Genomic DNA, 19,926 nt, shown 5'->3' with positions numbered 1-19,926 from the left:
GCATCACTGAGACCAAAGACCTGACAAGAACAACTTAGAGGGGGAAAAGTTTATTTATTTATTTTTTATGGTCACTGACTCAATGGCTCTGCACCCAAGATGAGGCAGAACATCACGATGGAAAGGCATGGACAAGGCAAGCAGCTCAGGATGTGACAGCCAGAGAGCAGGGAAAGATCTGCTAACCAGAGACAAAATATAAACCTCAAAGTTATATCCTCAATAAACTTACCTCCTCCAACCATATCCCACCAGCCTATCGTTACCATCCAGTTAATTGATATCAGTGGATCAATCCACTGATAACATCTCTCAATCCAATCATTTCACCTCTGAATATTCTTGCATTATCTCACACATGAGCTTTTGAGGGATACATCAAATCCAAACCCTAGCATACACAATAAAGTTTTGTTCATAAATTAGAACAAAATTTCATAATTTGCAGGAAAACATATGAAACTAGAAAGCATCATATTAAGTGAAATAAGCCAGACTTAGAAAGTTGAGGGTTGTATATTTTCCCTCACATGTGAAAACTAAAGAGGAAAAAGTAAAAATAGGAACCTCATAAAAATAAAAGGGAGACTAGAAGAGTAGAGGAACAGGATCTGGGTGAGGTAGGAGGAGAGGAAAAGAAGAGGTACTGGGGCAAGATATTGATAAAATTATGTTGTGTGTATGTAAAAATATGTCACAGTGACTCACACTATTATGTATAATCATAATGCACCAAAAAAAAATGAAAGAGAAGGATAAAGGAAGAAAGGAAGGAAGGAAGGAAGGAAGGAACAACTATAGAGTTGAAATACCTCAGGTATACTTAAATTCATGAGGTCAAAATTATACTATTAAAAAAAACCCTTTCTTGTCCACTCTTAAAAGTGTACCAGCTTACATTAAGGGACCAACTCATTACTCTGAAAACTAGTAATAGAGGGAAAGAATCACTGTTTATTTTGTATTTCTATCTGAACTTTACCCAATAATAACCACGTGGTGGAGGAAAGTATATTATTTTTGCTTAAACCAATAAATTAAGAAGGTATGATAAATTAAAATATAAATATTTTGCAATGACTGATGAATTAATGAATAAAACATGAATCCTCAATGGCTGCTAACATCACAAGAAGAGCTTCAGTGAATGCCAGCAAGCCAAGTATGAAACATCCACCCAGAACAGTCCCTCCAGAAATCAAATTTGATCTTAAAAATCTAACTTTCATTTAATCTGTCTGCTAATCTAGTGATGAACCAAGTAAACGGTAATGCCATGAAGGAAATGGTAATGCCATGAAGGAAAAAGGACCAAGAGAAACCATCATTGAGGCCATAAACCCTGAATAAAAAGTAAGATACGGTGTTGTTAGCTGTTTTAGATTTTGCTTATTCTAATTATTTTTATTTGTAAGTATAAATATATGCATACACACCTGAATGGTTCCAAGTGCAATACTCTAAATACACTAAGAAATATTTTAAATGATTGCTTCTTCACACAAAAAGTCTATGCTCCACTTTGATAAACTTAAGCATTAATTACATTGCCTTATAGTGAATAAGTCTGAAAATCATAGTATCTTCAGCGTATCCCTATCAACAACTAATATTTTATTAATCTTCATTTCTATATTTTATGTAATCAAATAATTTTTATGAATTCCAAATATAAGATGTATGTTTATTGTTATTTTATTCTCTGAGTATTATGGTATGCTCAGAGTTTGGGTGGCTATTTTTTACCCATCTAGTAGATAGGTTAAATGCCTAAGTATGTCAACAACAACAGGAGAATAAATGAATTCCGTAAAAGTAAGATCATTTGAGAGGTCAGTGGAATCTAAAGATAAGATCAATACAGGTAAAATTAGACCTGAATGAGATAATAAATTGATTAACCATTTGGTAACTTTTTTTTCTTTTGATTCATTGTACACAAATGGGGTACAACTATTGTATCTCTGGTTGTACATGAAGTACAGTCTCACCATTTGCGTAATCATACATGTATATAGGGTAATGATATTTTCTCATTCTATTATTTTTCCTTTCCCCCATCCACTCCCCACCTCTCATTTTCCTCTATACAATCCATCCTTCCTCCATTCCTGCCTCTTTTCCACCCCAGTTATGTATCACCATCCACCTATCAGAGAAATCATTTGGCCTTTGGTTTTTTTGGGATTGGCTTATCTCACTTATTGATCTTAAAAATCTAACTGTCATTTAACACCATCCATTTACTTGCAAATGCCATAATTTTATTCTTCTTTATGGCTGAATAATATTCCATTGTGTATATATACCACAGTTTCTTTATCCATTCATCAACTGAAGGGCATCTAGGTTGGTTCCACATCTAGCTATTATGAATTGAGCTGCTATAAACATTGATGTAGCAACAATAGGTGTTGGTGAGGATGTGTGGAAAAATTTACTCTCATAATTGCTGGTGAGGTTGCAAATTGGTGCAGCCACTCTGGAAAGCACCATGGAGATTCCTTAGAAAACTTAGAATGGAACCAGCATTTGACCCAGCTATACCCAAAGGACTTAAAATCAGCATACTACAGTGATACAGCTACATCAATGATTATTCTAATTCTTGAACAACATGACAATTGTTACAGTATGACAATTTGAATTATAGGATATAGATTTAATAATTAGAAAAATAAATCATGCACCAAACTGAATTTAGTATATTTTTTTCATTTCTACCAGAGAAATAAATGCATAAGGACATTGCTATTTTTGTCTTTAACACTGATCTTCAAACCTTGAAAAAACTGAAAGTTATTGAAAATTCAAATGTGAACTGGGCACACTGTTCCCTTTTGAGGGTCCAGGTGCATCATCGTTTTTCTTCTAGCATCACTTTGTGCAAACTTAAAATGGGGCATTTTACCTCTGTGACTGGAAAGTAAAAGCTCTTTGGTTGTCATTGGGACTACTTATTGCCTTCTGCCCCACTAAAATGCCTTGTATCAAGATTCCTTTGATGAATCAACTTGACTGAGCCACAGGATGCATAGATAATGGGTAAATATATTTTGGTAAATCATTCTGGATGCATCTGCAAGGGTATTTCTGGATGAGATTGATGTTGGAATCAGTAGATTAGGTAAAGCAGATCATCCTTCCTAATATGGATAGGCCTCATCCAATCTTGAAGGCCTGAGTATAACAAAAGGGCAGAGTAAGGGACAGATCAATTCTTTGTCCTAGGACATTGATCTCCTGCCTTCAGATTTGAACTCAGACTAGAACTATACCACTAGATCTCCTGGTTCTTAGACCTTTAGATTCAGATTGGAATGATCACCATCAGCTCTCCTGGGTCTCTACCTTGCTACCTGAGGCTCTTAGGACTTCTCAGTCTCAAAACTAAACACTTAATTGTAATAAGTCAATCTCAGTCTGTCTTACATATGTGTGTCCGTCCCCTGTGGGCTTCATTTCTTTATAGAATATAGAATAATATATTGAGAAAAGCAATTTTTTTTTGCTCTCAAATATATTGCTATTCAGAAAAGATAAGCGTTGGCAAGGATGCAGAGAAACTGGAACATTTACTCACTGTTGATGGAAATAAGAAATGGTGCAACTGCTATAAAAACAGCATGGAAGTTTCTTAAAAATTAAAATTAGAATTACCTTACTACCCAGAAATCTAACTTTGGGATATTTATCCAAAAGAGTTTAAATCAGAGGGCTGCCACATGGCTCAGTTGTATGGCACTTGCTTAGTAAGCTCAAAGTCCTGGGTTTGATTTCTAGTAACACACACACACACACACACACACACACACACACACACACACCAGAATTGAAATCAAAATCTTAAAGAGATATTAGCCCTCCCATGTTTAGTGAAACACTATTTACAATAGACAATATGTTGAAATAACAAAAAGATCAATCAGCAGATAAATGGACAAAGTATAGGATGAAAATTATGCTTCTAATTATGCTGCATCTGTACACTAAGTACAATAGGATTTAGGCCCCCTCCACTAAAGAACATTTTCTGATTTTAATTTGTGTGTATTCTTACCATTTATATAGTTAAGAAATCTATCTTCATTTTCTTTTCCACTTCAAAAGGGAACAAGATAGAAAAAAATGATCTCTCTCTGCCACCCCTGAATCCTGCATAAAGGGCACATTCTCATTTCTGTTTTGTCTCCCCAATAAACTTCTTCAAGGGTGGAGACTGTCTTATTCACCCCTGTCCTCCAAGGCCAACCTCAGACTAGGTGCACAGAAGGTGTTTTAAAAATGTTTGTTGAATAAAACAGAAAATAATATTCGTAGTACAAGTAAGAATCACTTGGAGAATGATCACAAACAAATATTTCTGGGCCTACCACCTACAGTGGAATCAGTCTCAAGGAGATTGGTCTTCAATTCACTATAACATGAATTTCTACAAAAATATGCACATTAAAATAAATAAAAAGAAAAGAGAAAGTAATGTGAGGAGCAGTAATTAGAGTTCAGGTTCACATGTAAGCAGTAGCAGTAGAAATAACTAGGATGTCTTCAGGAGTCATGAGAATCATAACAAGATGTTAATCTTTCTTTCCTCCCTCTTTTTCCTTCTTTCTCTATCTTTCCTTCATTATTTCTCCACTCCTTCCAGTTAAATTGCATTTCTGTCTCATATTTTAGTTCCTTTATTTTTTGAGCCTCCCAAATTAAACACAATGTGTATTTAATGCATGAAATCTGTTTAGATTTACAAGCATAAATCTTTTGCTTTTTATCTCCTCAGTCTACCTTTTTATTTTTATATATCAAAATGTCTTTCTAGCTTATTTTTCCCATTTTTTTTTCTATTACTGGGGATTGAATCCAGGGGTCCTTTGCCACTGAACTGCATCCCCATTCTTTTTCATTTTTTATTTTGAGGTAGGGTCTTGCTAAGTTGTTGAGGCTGGCCTGAAACTTGTGAAACTCCTGCCTCAGCCTGCTGGGTTTCTGAGATTACAAGCATGCATCATTGCTTCTGACACTTTCCTTCTTACTGAAGGTCATCTTTTAAGTTCCATTATGACAATAAATTTTAGAACATTTTCATCAACCCCTAAAAAATCCCTTGGGCCCATTAGTGGTCACTACCCATTTTCTCACATCCCTCAACAATCTTATGGAAATACTAAGCTACTTCTGTCTCTGCAGATTTGCCTGTTCTTGATATTTCATACAAGTAAAATCAGAAAATATGTGACTTTCTGTAACTGGCTTCTTTCACTTAGCATAATGTCTTCAAATTTCACCATTTTGTATCATGTATTAGTACTTAATTTCTTTTTATTGGGCTATTTTTAGTTTTTTGCTATGATTTTTGTTTCATTTTTGGGATGGGATCCCAATATGTTGCTCAGATTGGTCTCAAAGACCTAGACGCAAATGATCCTTTGGGCTCAGCCTCCTTAGTAACTGGGACTACAGGTACACAGGTATCTGGCTTATCTTTTATTAACAATGCTACAAGCATTTTTGCATGTGTGCATGCGTGTTTGTATGTGTGTTATATTATATACTTAGAAGTAGAATTGCTAGGTCAAATGTAACTTTAACTGTTTTCCAGGACAGTGTTACCATTTTGCATTCCTCTGTGTATGAAAGTCTGAATTTCTCCTCATTCTCACCAACAGTAGTTATTATGCACTAGTTATTTCATTATAGGTATCTTGGTATGAAACAGCACCTAATTTGGCTTTGATTGGCATTTCCTTAACCACTATTAATGTTGAGCATCTTTTCATGTGTTTTATGGATGGAATTATCCGCCCTCATTCACATATTGTGTCCTAACCCCAGCACCTCAGAATGTGACTGTTTCTGGAGGTGAGTTCTCTAAAAAGGTAGTTATAGTTAAATGATGTCATTTACTTGGCCCTAATTCAATATGACTGGTTTCCATATAAGAAGAGAAGATTAAGACACAGACACAGTGGGAAGGCCATGTGAATATAGAAGGAGAAGATGGGCATCTATAAGATAAGGAGATATTTGCTCAGCATAAACCATCTCTGTCATCATCTTGGACTTCTAGCCCCCACAATGGTGAGGAAATAAACTTTCAATGTTTGATCCACCTAATGTCATAGTTTGTTATAGTAACTCTAGGAAACTAATCAATGAGGTTTCCTTTACATTGGCATATATCTTCTTTTGAAAACTATTAACATTTTTTTCTCATTTAAAAAGTTTCTTTTTAAACTATTGAGTTGTAAGCCTTTTTATATATTCTAAATAAAAGTCCCTTGTCAAATAAATGATTTACAAAAATTTTCTCCCATTCTGTGAGTTTTCTTTTTGCTTTCTTGATGATAGCCTTTGAAGCACAAAAGTTTTAAATTTTGATAATCAACTTTCAACTTGCCTAATTTCCTTAATTTAATTTACTATTTTTTCTTTCCTTTTTCCTTTTTCTTTTCTTTTCCTTTTTTTTTTTTTTTTTTTCTTCTTATGCTTTTGGTGATGTCCTGAGAGGATCTGCATTCATTTCATCTGTGAGTCATAGGTGCTGCTAGAGGAGCCACTTTGGTTCCATTTGAGAGTCCCAAGTTTTATGAGAATTATGAGGATTGGATGGGAAAGTGGTAAAGGTCTCAGTTCCCCTGTAACAACATCTGATAGGTTAAGACTTGATCTCTTGAAGGCATCAGTGATATTACTATGTGCCCTCAAGAAATCCTGTCAAGAATATTTGTTTGCTGTTTGAGCTCACACTTCCTAGTTCAGTCTGAGTTATTCTTCTGGGGCAAAAGATTATAGATTTTCCCATCTTTCCTGTAAAACTAATATTGCATTAGAGCATGTTTTATCTAAAATCTAATAGTTTGTAGCACAAGGGTCTTTTAGAATATCAAGTCATCACCATTTTATCAGAAGGCAAAGCCAGAAAGCAAAATATCTTTCTTACAGTTAACCTGAACCAGTGTTTCCTGAATGCTAAACGTTGTTTGTTGCAATACTCATGCAGTGTTATGAGAGGCACCACAGAGTCTTGCAAAACTACAAATCGACTATAGAAATTTAACCATCCTTCTGTTAACATGTCTATGATTTTGAATGTTCAACTCCAATCAAAGGTGATATAAGTAGTTCTTTGTATGTTCAAGATAAAAAGATTTCTTGGGTTATAAAAGAAGTTCTTCCTTAATCAAGTTACTGTGGTAGGTCAAGTGCACAAGTTCTTTTTTTTTTTTTTTTTTTTTTTTCAAAAAAAAGATGAGCAAGAAAAGGATAGTCCTGAAACTTTTCTTCAGGCCCAGAATTTCACAAAATAGTTCTGACTGAATGTTAGTATACATACAGATATTTCAATGTATTTTTTCTCTATTTCATTTTGAGTATGTTTTACTCTTAGCAATATGTTAGCTCTTAGTTATCTAGGTCTTTACTTAATATGTCAAGTAAGCACAGGTATAAAATATTAAATGTGTCCTGGCAAATGTTGCTTAAATAATTCTTGAGAACTCTCATCTTCCTTGCTGTGACTTTTGTTCTAGTCTTTCAGTAGCTTAATTGATTATAATTCTGAAAGCTCCTACACTTAATGGCAATAACTAACATCTCCTTATGGATTTAATGTAAAGTAGAGCCTTCAGTCATCTATGAAGAACGACCATGCATAAACACAAAATACTAAAAATCTAAAGTCAAGAAATTCCTTAGAAACATTCTTTTTTAAGAAGAGATAAGTGAAACAAAAAGGATTAAGGGATTTCTCTTTTCAAGTTCACAAATACAGTTATTATTGAACCTAAGACTCTAGTTCTGATCTCTTGGTTACTGGTCCAGTGCTTTACCCAATGTCTCTAAGTCTGCAAAGCAAGCAGGTGATGTACAAATGCAAAAGAAAAAAAAACACTAAATGAAATTAATTAGAATGAATTTAAGGTAGTAAAATTGGGGTAAAATAATCTCAGGCCAAATTTTGGAAAAGACTCATTATGAGTCATTTAAAAATTATTATAAATTGAAAATGTATAGTTATACATATTTATGGTGTACAAAGTGATGTTTTAACTTTATGAATACAATGTGGAATAATTAAATCAAACTAACATAGCCATCATTTAAAATACTTTCTGTGGTGAGACCATTTGAAATTTACACTCAATGATTTTGAAATTTAAAATACATTATTATTCACTACATTTATTAGCTGTTCAATAGAACAAGAAGAGCTAATTACTCTTGAATGAGACTTTGTGTCCTTTGATCACCAGTTCCCTATATTCTTCACCCCCTTTGGTCTCTGTAACCACCCCTCTATTCTTTGCTTCTGTGAATTTGTTATTGATCACCAGTGTAAGTAAGAACATGAGTTATTAGTCTTTCTGTTCCTGGCATATTTCACTTGGCATAATGTTTTCTGATTCCACCCATAGTGTCACAAATGACAGCATTCTACTCTTTTTTAAGGCTGAATAGTTTTCCATTGGGCAAACAGATCATATTTTCTTTATCCACTCACCTGTTGGTGGATACTAAGGTTAGCTCCAAAACCTTACTGTTGTGAACAGTGCTTCAATGAACATAGGAGTGCAGACATTTCTCCAACAAAATGATTTCAAATCATTTGGGCAAATAACCAGAAGTGGAATTGTTGGATCATATGGTAATTTTATTTTAAGTTTTTAAAGGACTCACCATAAAGTTTTCCATAATGAATGTACTAATGTACTAATTTACATTCTCAACAGTATATAAAATTTTTCTTTCCTCCACATTCTTGTCAAAACTTGTTGTCTTTAATAATACCCATTCTGATAAGTGAGAGGTGATGTTTCAGTATGGTTTTAATTTGAATGTTCTTAAGAATGAGCTACATTGAACAATTTTTATGTATTTTTCTTTTTTAGAAATCTCTATTCAAGTTGGGTGCAGTGTTGCACACCTTTAATCCCAGGGACTTGGGAGTCTGATGCAGGAGAATTGTAAGTTGGAGGCCAGCTTGGGCAACTTAGCAGGAGTCTGTCTTGAAATTAAAAATAAAAGGAGTTTAGGTTGTAGCTCACTAGTAGAGTGCCCCTGGACTCAATCCTCTATACCAAGAAAGAAAGGAAAAAAAGAAAGAGAGATAGAAATGTCTATTGAGGTTCCCTGTTAATTAGTTATTGGGTTGTTTTCTTGCTATTATGCTGTTTGAATTTTCCTTCTATATTTTGGTATTAATCCTTTTCAAAGTTATAACTTGCAAATATTTTCTCCCAGTCTTCACATTGTCTCCTTAAACTCTTGTTTCCTTTGTAGCACAGAAGCTTTTTAGTTGGGTATTATACCATTTGTCTCTTTTCTTTTTATTGCCCATGCTTTGGGAGTCATATTAAAACAGCCATTGCCCAAAATGATATTGTATAGTTTTCCCCTAGCAGTTTTACAGTTTCACATCTTAAGTTTAAGTCTTCAGTTGACTTTGAGTTGAATGGTGTACATTGTACGAGATCAGAGTATAATTTTATTCTTCTGCATGTGAATATCCTGTTTACCCAACACCATTTATTGAATATTTTTTCTCATTGTGTATTCTTTGTACCTTTGCCAAAGCTCAACTCACCACACGGGAGTAGGCTCATTTCTAGGCTGTTTTTAAGCTAATTAACCCTTTAGTTAATATGTTCATTTTTTATGCCAGTGATTTTTTTTAATAACTATAGCTTTGTAGGATACTTTGAAATCAGTATGATACCTCTAATTTTGTTCTTTTTGTTAAGTGGGCTACTTTGTGTTCCCCTACAAATTAAATTTTTTTCTATTTCTATGAAAAACAACAGTGAGATTTCAATAGAGATCGCATTGAGTAGGTAGATAACTTTGGGTAGTATGGAAAGCTTAATATTAATTCTTCTAGCCCATGACATGAAATGTCTTTCCACCTATTTGTATCTTTTTCAGTTTATTTCATTAGAATTTTATTGTTTTTAGTGTACAGGTCTTTCACTTCCTTAGTTAAATATATTCCTTAGTATTTTTTTATAGCTATTATAAATGGGATTGTTTAGTTGATTTCTTTTTCCAGAAAGAAAACAAAGACTTTCTTAGCCTTTCTTAGACTTTCTTAGTGTTTGGAAAACTGATTGATTTTTGCATGTTAATTTCATATTCTGCACATTTACAATATTTATTTCTATAGTTTTTTAATGGAGTCTTCAGAATGCTGTATACATAAGATAATGTTGTCAGTAGACAGTGACAATTATACTTAATCTTTTTCTATGTGGATGCCTTTTATTTATTTATCTAATTGCTTTGGCACAGACTTCTAATACTTACTGAATAGAAATGATCATAGTAGGCCTTGTCATATTCCAGATCTTAGGAAAGGTTTTTAACTTTTCACCGTTAAATATAATGTTAGCTGTGGGCTTTTCATATGAGCTATACTATGTGGGCTTACATTTGTACTATTACTAATTTGGTGAAAACTTTTTATGATGAAAGGATGCTGAATTTGGTCAAATGCTTTTTAATTTTTTTTGCATCTAATGAGATAATCTTATGGTTCTGTCCATTTTGTTTATGTCAAACATCACATATATGAACTTGCGCATATTGAACCATCCTTGCATACCTGGGTGAAGCCCAATTAATTATGGTGAATTTTTTTTTTTTTTTGCGGTACTGAGGATTGAACTCAGGGCCTTGTACTTGTGAGGCAAGCACTCTACCAGCTGAGTTATCTCCCCAGCCCTATATTTTTAATGTATTGTGGAATTCAGTTTGCTAATATTTTCTTGAGAATTTTTGCATACACATTTATCAGGAATATTGGCCTATAATTTCCTTTTTTATAATGTATTTGTCTAGCTTAGGTGTCATGATAATTCTGGCTTCCTAGAATGAATTTGAAAGTATTCCTTCTTCTTTGATTTTTTTGAAGAGTTTAGTAAAGATTGGTATTAATTCTTCTTTAAAAGTTTTCTTGAAGTTGACAGTGTAGCCATTAGGTTCTGGAGGTTTTCTTTGATGGGATACTTTTTGCTACTTATCCAATCTCTAATTTTTCATGTTTCAGTCTTGGTAGATTGCACGTATCTGAGGAATTACCCATTTCTTCTAGGTTTTCCAATTTGTTAGTCCTAACTAGAATGAATGAAAAAGTACAATATAGACTCATAAAATAGAAAACTTCACAAGATGAAATCATTTCTGTTTCTGCTGTAGGTGACTGAACAGGGACTCCTATAGACTTCCCAGAACCCATACAAAATTTGAAGAGGTGCCTGGAGGTCATTACCACAGAGTAGGAGCCCATATTGGTATTACCCCCCACCCCATTTACTTGTGTCTTAAGATGCTGCAGCTCAACAAAATCTTGAAACCAGACCCATTGGTAAAGTATATTCCAATCTGAGCTACTAGTCAATACATATCTCTGTTCTGACATCATTTCACTATACTCACATGGGTGACTATAGCACCACAGTCCTAACTGCTCACGACACAGACACAGGACAAAAGCTGAGTCTCCTGCTTCCAAACCTACCCAGCTCCAAGGAAGAGCCTGACTCACACAGAAGGGATCTAACACATAGATGACAACCTGCACTTCCTGGGCTTGGCAGTGCAGTCAGTTAAGTATTGGCTCTGTAGCCCTAGGGAGTCTACCACACAACGGGCCAGCCAACAATGTCCATGTACACCTGACTGCAGCCTGATAGCCAGGCAGAAAGCAGCCCACAGTGAGTCTATCAGAAGTGTGGGAGGCCCACAGTGCCTGTGTGCATGTGAATCTAACCTGGTATACTTTTAGGTAGGGGCCTCAACCCCTAATGAGCCCATCGCACAGCTGACTGGCCCATCATGCAACTATGTACCTGTGACCAGCCCAAAAGTCCATGAGAGGGTGGTGCCAGCAACCTAGGCCTCTGATGGAATTGGAGCAGAAGAAACTGAATAGTGAGTGACAACACTACTGAATCTACCTACAATCAAAACTAACACATCCCTCAAACCTCCTTCACACTCATTTGCAGGCAGAAAACCACTTCCTCTGAGGGAAAAACTCCATAAAATTGGAAAAGGTCACTGTTAACACTAGATGCACAGTTATCAATATAGAAACACAAGAAACATGAAAACAAAACCAGAGTTTGAGATGAAACTTGATTCTTCACTTCTGTTGGTGGGTAGAGTCTGTGTAAAGTACCAACCTCTGTAGTCAAGAAAGCCTGTTTTAGGGGATACCTACCTGAACCACCTGAGGGTCATAGTTGGCAAAGCCTGATTCTTCTCCACTCTCCAGCTCTAAATGACAGACTATGCCCTTCATGTTGCAATAGACCTTGTCAACTCACTTCCAACTTTTTTCCAAGTTTTTTTTTTTGCAGGGGCGGGGATGAACTGGGGATTGAACTTAGGAGCACTCAACCACTGAGCCACATCCCCAGCCCTTTGTTGTATTTTATTTAGAGACAGTGTCTCACTGAATTGCTTAGCACCTTGATTTTGTTGTGGCTGGCTTTGAACTCGTGATCCTCCTGCCTCATCCTCCTGAGCTGCTCCAGGTTCTCGTCTCACAAATCTGAAGAACGAAATTCACTGGACAATGGAAGGCAAGAATGAAAGAAGTAGGATTTAGAAACAGAACTCTTTCAGGGCAAAAGGGGATCAAATAGGGGTTACTGCCTGAGTATACTAGTCTAGGGGTTTAAATAGCATGTGGGTTAATCCTATAGTTCTAAATATATGCTAATCAGGGCTTGGGAAAGTACTAATGCTACTGGATATCAATTGTTTGAGTCTGAACTTCCATTCAGGTCTGCCCTACTTCCAATTTCATGCAGTTGATTGAGAACTGGGAGGTTGAGGTCTTCCAATCATGGATGCTCAAGGGTTCTGGTTCTGGTGCTGTGTGCAGCAGGCCTCCTCACTGGGCCCAAGCTAGGATGCCCCAGTGTGACAGGTTGGTGTTCCCTGGCTTCCATCATCCTTGGCTTGCTGTGCCTGAGGCTCCATGTTGCTGGGTCCTGTGCTCACTGCCCATGCTACGGTCTGCAAAGGCCAACACTCCAGGAACAGGGCTTGACTTTGAAAAGGTGACAACAAGTAGAGGTGAAGAGATGTGGGTGAGCACTGGAAAATGACAACAGAGAAAATAAAACCCGGAGAAATCTAGAGATTCAGCAGAATAACAAAGCAAGTGCAATACCCCAACACTTTGCACCTGGTACTTGATGCATGGGAGGGAGACTCCACCCTGGGGTGGGGGTAAAAATTAAAGACAAAGAGTCACAGTATGTTGTGGAATATTGCACCCTACAGACAGACAGCCGAATAAGTAACAAGCTAACTTTAGAGAAAAAAATCACTGCATCTCTCAGCAAACTCTGAGGGCTAAAGCCAAGAGCCAGCTTGAGAAGGGTCCTATTTTCTGAGTCTACACTGCACCAGGGGACAAGAAACACAGCATAATCACAGTTCAGTGTTCCTGTGGACACCACATTGCATTGTCTGGGCAGGCGGCCACCGCATGAGACAGGTTTGGCTTGGGGAGTGTCTCTGACACAAATCCTCAGAGTTTCATGCTGTGGGGAGCATGGGCTGTGTCAGGGAAGGGAAGGGAGGAAAATAAATTGTAAAATTAACATTTCTGTGAAGCTGACTTCAATGTCTTGTAGTGTAACCAATCTCATTAGGTTTGCTGTAGGTGCTATGGGTAGGAGATCACTTGGATTCTGCAACCCCACTTTCAACACAGAACTTGGTGGTTCACTTGCTCCCTTGGCCCTCCAAGGCATCTGACCCTGAGTTATGTAGACTAAAAATTTCTAGAGCAAATATACATGTGGAGCAGCTTGCATTTCACACAAATTTGGTCAGGGAAAAGTTCTTGCTGGGTTTTAACCTTTGCCATCCTCATCCCCCAGGTGCACAGACCTAAAAATTTCTGGAGAGACTATACCCATGGCATGGCCAGCATTCCACCTTAACTCATTCAGTGAGAAATACCTGACACAGTATGCATTCTTTCCTAACTCATTTGGCAGGAGCTAAGAGAAATTTCAATGAGCAGCACCCTGGACCATTGCTTCCCTTCCCAGCCATACCTGGCAGATTTCAATCTTAGAAGATCTGGAGAGAAGAGTAGGTTGACAGAGCCTGATATCATCTACCCTTGCTTGTGTTTCTTGGCTTGGAGTAATATTTGACTCTTTTTTTTTCCTCCGCCTATTCTACCCACCTCCTGCTTTTGTCTTATGTTTTCTATTTCACTTTTATTATTTTCATCCCTCTTTTCTCTCTTCTCTCTCTCCTATCTCTCCCTCCCTCTCCCTATCTCTCTCTCTCTCTCTCTCTCTCTCTCTCTCTCTTTCTCTCTCTCCCTCCTCCTCCCCAAGTGTTGTAGTTGGGCTCGGGACCTTGAATATATTGGGAAGATGCTCTGTCTCTCAGGTATAGACCCAAATCAGCTGAGAGGAATTAAGCCCAGTTCTGGACAAACCTCCATCTTTCTCATGATGATGGTGAACACTTCTACTTAAATAAAAGTGGAGACATAAGCTCCCGAATGTGAACCTATTACCAGGAGTGCACAACTAGAAGGAGTGCAAGGTTCTTCTCTTTTGCAGATACCCCACAGAAACTGCAGAAAGTAAAAAACACAATGCTTGCTGCTAGTGCATCTTGGGTCCTCTATACTGATCACAGCTGTACTTGGTAATATTGTGTAGGGCTGATAAGAATGAAGGTGAGTCTCACAGAGGGGGATCTGTCATTCAAGCTCAACTCCTCCCCATGATACCACCTAGATCTTCAGTTTCCAAAGGACAAGAGCTTCACACAACTGAAGCAGCCAGCATGACAGTCACTTTCAAGTATGAGAGCTACTATAAACAGTGCCTGTGGAAATCCCCAACTCTTGGCTACCACACTTATAGTAGGAGTAACCACAGAGGGCACATTCCATGTGCTCTGATGTCTAGGTCACATCTACCTGAAGTACCAGTGTCTCCATTCTTACAATACTTTAAAAAACATTAGGTATCTCCAGCTCTGTTATGATGCACTCTGTGCCCCAAACCATGAATCATAACCAGAGAAGCCACAAGGAGGTACTTTGGAGTCCAGTTGGAATAAACTCAACATTACACAACAAATTGATACCCTAAGCAGAAGAAAGCTGCATACTTAGAAGGCCATCACATAAAAGCACAAGAGATATATACCCCATCAGATGCACAAGCCCTAAAATAGAAACACAAGAAATATGAAAAAACACCTTAATATGTCACCTACTAAAGTTCATAACTTTGTGACTGCAATTCCCAAATATATAAAAGTAGAAATGCTGGACAAAAAATTCAAAAAACAATTTTTGAAAAGCTCAGTGAGGTCCAAGAGAATGCAAATAAACATTTGGATGAATTAAGGAAGAAAATGCAGAATATGAATGAGCATGAGTAATTTGCAAAGAGATGGAGGTTTTGAAAAAGAATCAAACATAATTCTTGGAAATGAAAAACTAATTCAGATTTTTCTAAAACTCAGCTGAAAGTCTCAACAACAGACTAGATCAAGCACAATAAATATTAGAACTTACAGACAAGTGTGTCAAATTATTGCATTCAAACAGAAATAAAAAGAATAACAAAGAATAAAAAGAACATGCAACATCTTTGGGACACCACTAAAAGACTAAACATCTACATAATTGGAAGACTGAAGGGAGAAATGCTAAGGACACTGAAAACTTATTCAGTGAAATAGTAGCAGAAATTTCCCAAATCTTGATAACCATAAGGGCATCTAGATAGAGGAGGCATTTAGAACCCTAAATTGACATGACATAAAACATTCCACAACATATTATAGCTAAATTTTTTTTAAAAAAAGAACAAAGAAAGAATATTAAAAACTGCAGGGAGAAGTGCCAAGTCATATTTAAAAGTGATCCTATTAACCAGATTCAGTGGCACATGTCTATAATCCCAATGACTTGAGAGACTGAGGCAGGAGTATTATAAGTTCAAGGCCAGCCTCAGTTAACTTAACAGGGCCCCTTATCAACTTAGTGAGACCCTGTCTCAAAATAAAATATAAAAAGAACTGTATCTCAGTGGTAAAGTGCCTCTGGGTTCAATCCCAAGTACCTGCCCTTCAAAGTGAACCTACTAGATTAACAGCAAATTTCTCAGCATAAACTCCAAAGACCAGGAGGTCATGAAATGATATATTTGAATCCTGAAAGAAAAACCTGCCTACCAAGTCTACTACACCCAGAAAGTCTTTTATTGGTGTCCCAGAAATCTTGCATATCCTCTTTATTCTTTGTTACATTTTTGCTTCATTTCTGTCTGAATGTAATATTTTGGCAGAATTGTCTTCAAGCTCTGATATTTGTTCTTCTGCTTGGTCTATTCAGTTGTTGAGAATTTCAATTGAGTTATTCTTCAGAATTGAATAAGAAATAAAATTACTTCCAAAATAAGTATAAGCTTAAGAAATTCATGACTGCTAGACCAGAATTCCAGAATATGATTTAGGAAATCCTATACGATAACCACAACCATGAGAACATGTGACAGAATACATTCCATTAGAAGAGTAGATACATAAATAAAAAATAGAAAAGAATCACTCATTATCAATAGAGCAGAAAAGAATCAAACATTATCAATCCAGTAGCCCTGAAACCCAAGATGAATAAGAAATGGAAAAATGAACATAGAATATTCAAAAACCACTGAAAGAAAATCAACGAAATGGCAGAATCAAGTGAATGCCTTTCAATAATAATGCTACATAAAAATGGTCTTAATTTTCTAATTAAAAGATATAAATTAGCTGAATGGATTATAAAACAAGACCCAAAAATATGTGCATAAAAGAAACTCACCTAACCTGCAAAATCATGCACAGATTGAAAGTGAAAGCATAAAGGTATTCCAAGCAAATAGAATCAGAAGGCAAGCAAGATTAGCTATACTTATGTCAGACAGAACATACTTTAAAATGAAATAAGAAGACACAAAGAGGTTCACTATATATTGAGTGAAGCAACAATAATTAATAAAACATAACAACCATAAATACATATGTGCCAAATATCAGAACACCCAATTTGGTAACACAAATAGTATTAAACATAAAGTGATAGGCCCCAATAAAATATTCTCACCTATAGATACATGATTCAGACAAAAATCAAAGTCAAATTACACTGTAAGTCATATGGATTTAAGAGATATCTATAGAATATTACATCTGACAGTTGCAGAATACACATTTTCTTTTTTAAAATTTTTAAATTTATTTTTTGATTTTTTTATAGACTGCACTTTGATTCATTGTATGCAAATGGGATACATCATTTCATTTCCATGGTTGTGCATCAGGTAGATTCATACCATTTGTGTAATCATACATGTACATAGGATAATGATGTCTGTCTCATTTCACCATTTTCTATACCCCCCCCTTATTGCCTCCTACATAATCTAAAGTTCTTCATTCTTCTCTCACTCCCCACCCACCTCCCCCATTATATATCATCATCCACTTATTAGGGAAAACATTTGGTCTTTGATTTTTTTGAGATTGGCTTATTTCACTCAGCATGATATTCTCCAATTCCATCCATTTATCTGCAAATGCCATAATATTATTATTCTTTGTGACTGAATAATACTCCAATGTGTATATATACCACAGTTTCTTTATCCATTCATCTGTTGAAGGGCACCTAGTTTGGTTCCATGATCTAGCTATTGTGAATTGAGCTGTTATAAACATACACAGTTATTTTCATGAGCATATCAACATCATTATATGAGGCTACAAAGCAAGTCTTAAAAAATTCAAAAAAATCGAATATTTGAAATGATTTTTTGTATCTTATCTGATCACAGTGGAATAAAACTAGAAATCAACAGCAAGATAAACTGCAAAAGTGATATAAACACATGGAAATTACACATACTATTGAATGAACAGTGGGCCTTTGAAAAAGTCAGAGGAGAAATTTAAAAATTATTTAAATCAAATGAAAATGGAAAGAAAAATTACCAAAATCTATGGAATAAAATAAAAGCAGTACTATGAAGGATGTTTGTGGCAATGATGGCTATATAAAAAATAGACAGAAGTCTATCTATGCTCCTAGTGGAGCATCTGAAGGTCTTAGAAAAACAAGAACAAACAAAAATCAAATTCAGTAGAAGGAAGGAAGGGAATAATAAAGCTCAGAGAAGAGGTAAATGAAACAGAAACTAAAAGAACAATGCAAAAGATCAATGAAATTAAGAATGGGTTCTTTGATGAAATAAAAAAATTGACAAATATTTAGCTAATCTAACCAAAAGAAAGAGGGAATATCCCATTGAATAAAATTAAAGATGAAAAAGGAGGCATTCCAACTTATACCATTGAAATTCAAAGTATAATTAAGAAATATTTTGAAAAAACTATACGGCAAAAAATTGAAAAATCTAGAAGAAATGAGCAAATTTCTGGACACATATGACATTCCAAAATTTAACCAAGAGGATATAAAAATCTTAAATAAGTTGACAAGAAATAAACTAAAGCAGTAATAAAAATTCTCCCAACGAAGTAAAGCCCAGGACCAGAAAGTGTCACTGTTGAATTTAACTAGACTTTTTTTTTTTCACCAGGGATTGAACCCAGAGACACTTAAGTGCTGAAACACATCCCAGCCATTTTATGTATTTTATTGCTGAATTGTCTAGGGTCCCATTAAGTTCTTGAGCCTGGATTTGAACTCTGGATTTTCCTGCTTCAGCCTCTGGAGCTCTGGGATTATAGGTGTGCACCACTGAATGGGGCTGAATTCTACCAGACTTTTAGAGAACTAAGGCCAATTCTTCTCAAACTAATTCATAAAGTAGGAAGATGTCCAAACCCATCCTATGAAGATAGTATTACTGTACTACCAAAACCTGACAAGAACACAATAAAAAACTGTAGACCAACATCCATAATGGAAACAGATGCAAAATCCTCAATAAAAGACTTGTGAATAAAATTCAACAGTACATTAAAAAGATTGTACACCATGATCAGTTTATTTTCATTCCAGGGATGCAAGGGTGATTCAACATATGCAAATCAAGAAATGTAATATTGCATATAAATAGAATCAAGGAACGTAATCACGTGATTGTCTCAATAGATGCAGAAAAAGACTTTGATAAAATTCAACTGGCATTCATGATAAAAGCTCTGAATTAATTAGGCATAGCTGGATCATACCTCAACATAACGAAAACTTTATAGATGACAACCCTATAGCCAACATCATATTGAATGGGGAAAAACTGAAAGCATTTCCTTTAGGGTCAGGAATAAGACAAGGGTGTCCATTATCACCACTATTATTCAACATAGTGCTAGAAATTCTAGTCAGAGCAATCAGGCAAATAAAAGGCACAAAACCAGGAAAGGAGGAAGTCAAATTATTAGTTTGCAGATGATATGTTTCTATACATAGTCTATGGTTCTAACTAAAGATTTTGCCAAAAGAGTAAACAAATTTAGAAAAATAGCCAGATAAAAAATCAAACTAGAAAAATCAGTATTTTTCTACACACCTATCATGAATCTCACTGAGCAAGAAATCAAGAAAGTAATTCCATTCACAGCACACACACGCACACACACACACACCCCAACCACCCTAGGAATAAACATAACCAAGGATGTGAAAGACCTCTAAAATGAAAATTATAGAACACTGTAGAAAGAAAATGAAGAAGCCATGTTTATAGATTGGAAGAACAAATATTGTTTAAATAACCATATTACCCAAAGTGATCTACAGATTCAATCCAATCCCCATAAAAACATCAGTGAAATCTTCCCAGAGCCAGAAAAAACTATGAGCCCTAGAACTTATAAAAAAGCAGAAAAGACTTCAAATGGCCAAAGCAATTTAAAAAA

The sequence above is a fragment of the Sciurus carolinensis genome, chromosome 8 (assembly GCF_902686445.1).
Source record: "Sciurus carolinensis chromosome 8, mSciCar1.2, whole genome shotgun sequence".
Lineage (NCBI taxonomy): Eukaryota > Metazoa > Chordata > Mammalia > Rodentia > Sciuridae > Sciurus > Sciurus carolinensis.
Note: the sequence above shows the minus strand (reverse complement) of the source record.